The sequence below is a fragment of the Nerophis lumbriciformis genome, linkage group LG10 (assembly GCF_033978685.3).
Source record: "Nerophis lumbriciformis linkage group LG10, RoL_Nlum_v2.1, whole genome shotgun sequence".
NCBI lineage: Eukaryota > Metazoa > Chordata > Actinopteri > Syngnathiformes > Syngnathidae > Nerophis > Nerophis lumbriciformis.
The window spans coordinates 40,667,931-40,673,376 of record NC_084557.2 but is presented as its reverse complement, the minus strand read 5'-3'; positions in this window follow the sequence as shown (position 1 = coordinate 40,673,376).

Sequence of the window (5,446 nt, the reverse complement as noted above, 5' to 3'; positions counted from 1 at the left end):
CTCGCTCAAATTAATGGGGAAATCGTCGCTTTCTCGGTCCGAATCGCTCTCGCTGCTGGTGGCCATGATTGTAAACAATGTGCGGATGTGAGGAGCTCCACAACCTGTGACGTCACGCTACTCGTCTGCTACTTCCGGTACAGGCAAGGCTTTTTTATCAGCGACCAACAATTGCGAACTTTATCGTCGATGTTCTCTACTAAATCCTTTCAGCAAAAATATGGCAATATCGCGAAATGATCAAGTATGACACATAGAATGGACCTGCTATCCCCGTTTGAATAAGAAAATCACATTTCAGTAGGCCTTTAAATATCATTTGATCAACTTTGAAAGTTTGCATATCGGTGGTCGGTTGACTAGTGCGGGAAGTTGTAAAAAGTTAGTACTTTCCAATAGTAGGAATGCTTGAACATCATGTTAAGCTGTCAGCGTAACTGTCTTGCCTCCATCATACTGATAAGACATCCCGTAACTAAACATCTTGTTCGTATTAGCACAAAGACGTACGCCTGCTAGTCCGCAAAGTGAAGAGTCAGCAGCATGAACACAGCCTTGGCTCTCAAAAAGGGGATGTGGGTTTTTTTTTAGCTTCAGAACAGAATCTAGGCCTTGGAGAGCAGGGCAGGGGGGACTTGTGAGGAAACCCGTCAGACGTCCGAGGCTAAGCCGTCCATCAAATAGACCAATCAGGTAACGAAACAGCCTTTAGCGTTCCGGAGTGTGAAAGGGAGAGGATATGGAGTTCTCAAATATGCGCTCCTCGGCCGCTGTGGGCCCGTTTCCCATTGCCACAAGGTTTTTAGGTTTTATGTTATCCTTCAATTTGTGTTTCAGAGACGTCCCTCCTCCCCTTTCCACCGTCCCAATACCGTTTTGCATTAAGTGGAAATACAGCAGAAAGAGTTGGACGGGAGGATGTGTCCGCAGCTGGCTTACATTCCTCTGCTTTCCACTTGTGTCTGCTTCTACTTTTTAATGGGTCACTGTTTGGGTGATAAGAGTTTCTTTTCTCCAACCCCGACTACAGTACTTCTGTTTTTTTGTTTTACCCGTTTTCTTTCCAATCAAAGCCTTTTGTCCGCCGTTCCCTCGTGGACAACCCTCAAATTTAAACCCTGTTAAATTTGTCCGTTGGACTTCTTGACCTAACTGCCTAAGTTCTCAGTAAGGACTGACTGAGGACATTGAGACAACTGAGCAAAGTCTTACTGTAGTATACACCATTTGTAGGGTCTTCTCTTTCTCTATCCTCTTGTTGTGGGGCATTCATCCTCTGCTGTTGCGGAGGGTGTACAGTTCTAACTTACCGTATTTTCCGGACTATAGGGCCATACTTGCCAACCTTGAGACCTCCGATTTCGGGAGGTGTGTGTGTGTGTGTGAGGGGGGGGGGGTCACAACATTGCTGTTTACGGCAGACAAACTGCTTTACGGTAGACGAAAACGTGACTGTTGTTGTTGTGTGTTGTTGCCGCGCTGGGAGGACGTTAATGAAACTGCCTAACAATAAACCCACATAAGAAACTAAGAACTCGCCCTCGATCATTCTACAGTTATAACGTGATTGGGCAGGCACGCTGTTTATATTGTGGGAAAGCGGACGTGAAAACAGGCTGTCGACACGTCACTAAGGTCCGCATGAATTGAAATGAAAATCATTTTTCATATATAAGGCGCACCGAATTATAGGGCGCATTAAAGGCGATACATTATTATATTTTTTTTCTAAATGTAAAAGACTTCCTTGTGGTCTACATAACATGTAATGGTGGTTATTTGGTCAAAATGTTGCATAGGTGATGTTTTACAGATCATCTTCAAGCTGCTTTCTGACAGTCGCTTCCGGATGCGCTGTTTTGTGGGCGGTCTTGTTTACGTGGCTCACCTTCGGCAGCGTCTTCTCCCCGCCATCTTTGTTGTAGCGGTGTAGCGTGCAAGGACAGGAGTGGAAGAAGTGTCAAAAGATGGCGCTAACTGTTTTAATGACATTCAGACTTTACTTCAATCAATAACGGAGCAGCATCTCCTCATCCGGAAACAACAACATCGGAATTGTCCATCCATCCATCTTCTTCCACTTATCCGAGGTCGGGTCGTGGGGGCAGCAGCCTAAGCAGGGAAGCCCAGACTTCGCTCTCCCCAGCCACTTCGTCCAGCGCTTCCCGGGGGATCCCGAGGCGTTCCCAGGCCAGCCGGGAGACATAGTCTTCCCAACGTGTCCTGGGTCTTCTCCGTGGACTCCTACCGGTCGGACGTGCCCTAAAAACCTCCCTAGAGAGGCGTTCGGGTGGCATCCTGACCAGATGCCCGAACCACCTCATCTGGCTCCTCTCGATGTGGAGGAGCAGCGGCTTTACTTTGAGCTCCTCCCGGATGACAGAGCTTCTCACCCTATCTCTAAGGGAGAGCCCCGCCACCCAGCGGAGGAAACTCATTTCGGCCGCTTGTACCCGTGATCTTGTCCTTTCGGTCATAACCCAAAGCTCATGACCATAGGTGAGGATGGGAACGTAGATCGACCGGTAAATTGAGAGCTTTGCCTTCCGGCTCAGCTCCTTCTTCACCACAACGAATCGATACAGCGTCCGCATTACTGAAGACGCCGCACTGATCCGCCTGTCGATCTCACGATCCACTCTTCCCTCACTCGTGAACAAGACTTCTAGGTACTTGAACTCCTCCACTTGGGGCAGGGTCTTAGACTTAGACTTAGACTTAGAAAATCTTTATTGTCCCCTAGGGGCAATTTGGTTTGCAGCAGTAGTCATTAAAAAACAAGGTTCAACAGTAAAACGAGGTACAACAGTAAAAAACAAGGTGCAACAGTAAAAACGAAGTACAACATCCCCAACCCGAAGATGGCACTCCACCCTTTTCCGGGCGAGAACCATGGACTCGGACTTGGAGGTGCTGATTCTCATCCCAGTCGCTTCACACTCGGCTGCGAACATCGGAAATGTGTCCCGTGAAAAACCGTCTGAGCGGAACTCTAATAACTAAAGTTCCTTGGGTGAATAATGTAAACTCACTACATCGGTATGTTTTAGCACTTTCATGGCGAGTTTACTGACAGATATAAGTAAGAACTTTACACTACTTTATATTAGAAATGGCAACAGCGGAGGATGAATGTCCCAAAACAAGGAGATAGAGAAAAAGAAGAAGCTTATTGACTACGGACTACAAAAGTGTGCAATTTTTCAGGATTTATGCAGATCCCAAATACAGATCAGCAGGGACTAGAAGGTAAGAAGAGTCGCTTTTCCATAATATTGCGAAACAAAATGCCAGATAATATGTCTTACCTTATATACACACCATAATGACACTCGTATGTTGAAGCACATCAAACGGTGCAACTGACACTTATCTCTTATGTTTGACCGCCATCTACTGGTCGCACCCATCATTACACCATGTACCGAATAAAATTGCTTCGAGGTGGGTAAGCTCAACCAAACATATTCCTTACATTAGGCGCACCGGGTTATAAGGCGCAATGTCGAGTTTTGAGAAAAAAAAAAGGATTTTAAGTGCGCCTTGTAGTCCGGAAAATACGGTATATCTGTTAATAGCCTCGATATGAAAGCGCTAAAAACTACAACAAAGATAACTGGGAGAGGACGATGTCGAAGTGGAGGCATGTCATTAAGACCACTCACAAAACGGCGAATCCGAAAGAACCGGTCAGAAAGCAGCTTGGAATCGGTCTGTAAAACATCATCTATGCAACGTTTTGATCAAATAATCATCATTACATGTTATGTAGACCACAAGGAAGTGTTTTAAATGTCGAAAAAAAATCACAATATGACTCCTTTAATGCGCCTTTTGTATGGAAATAGACCCGCTCATCGACAGTGCGCCTTATGGCCCGAAAAATACGGTAATACATGTCGACGGAATTATTAGAACTGCATTAAATGTTGTTTTTTTTAATAGTGCCAAATTGAACATGTCTGGACACGAGTGTACACAGTTTTAATTATGAAAATGTCAAATTAGCCTCTAAAATTACACAACAGTGTTGTCCCCATACCAATATTTTGGTACCGGTACCAAAATGTATTTCGCTACTTTTTGGTACTTTTCGATACTTTTCTAAATAAAGGGGACCACAAAAAATTGCATTATTGGCTTCATTTTAACAAAAAATCTTAGGGTACATTAAACATATGTTTCTTATTGCAAGTTTGTCCTTAAATAAAATAGTGAACATACAAGATAACTTGTCTTTTATTAGTAAGTAAGCAAACAAAGGCTCTTAATTTAGCTTTTGACATATACAGTAACATATCGTGTCATTTTCCATTCTATTATTTTGCCAAAATTATTAAGGACAAGCGGTAGAAAATGAATTATTAATCTACTTGTTCATTTACTGTTAATATCTGCTTACTTTCTCTTTTAACATGTTCTATCTACACTTCTGTTAAAATGTAGTAATCACCTATTATTCTGTTGTTGGATACTTTACATTAGTTTTGGATGATACCACAAATTTATGTATCGATCGATACCAAGTAGTTACAGGATCATACATTGGTCATATTCATAGTCGGACGTATTTACTGAGTTTATAAACATAATATGAATTAAAAAAAAAAACGAAAAAAGATTTTGTGATGCTAAAAAATATCAATGTTATCATAGTAGTATCGACTAGATACGCTCCTGTACTTGGTATCATTCCAGTGGATGTCAGGTGTAGATCCACCCGTGGTGTTTGTTTACATTTTGACGTCGTTGAGCTATTGCATCCTCCTACGGTGTGTAGTGAAGCATGTTTAGCTATTCCTCGTCCTGCAGTGATAATGATACTTGTAAGAAACATACTTTATTTGTCGCCATGGAGGCGAGGATTAGTGATTTAGAAGTAGCTAAAACACTGCAGACTGTAGCAGGACGTTCCATGTCTTAAATAACCTCTTCCTGGGGGCGTTTTAGTGTTATAACCAATGTTCCCTCTAAGGTGTGCGCCTGTGCAATTGCGCACTACTATCTATGCCACGCACAAAATCAAATAAAAAAATAAGCGCACATAACAATTTTTGACACGACACGGACACGACAGAGAAAAGTTTTCGTCATCATTGTTCAAATATTGTAACGTCTGTCGAGACGCTTTGAGGACATGAATTCCATCGATCACTTTACTGAGCAAAACTCTTTATTGTCGGCCATAAACACATCACCAAAATATTAGTAAAAAAAATGATATCTAGCAAAACTGGTCATTTTCTGCAGTACAAACCAGACCAAAAGCAACTTTGTTATATCAACAGCAGCCGCTCGCTCTTTCTCACTTGCGCCAACACATGCACATATGGCACTTAGCCAGTGATGCGTTTACAGCCACACAAAAAGTCGGACAACTCCAACACCACACATAAAGTGTAATTCCAGGTCGTTACACTATGATTTACCAGTCAAATGTGTGCTT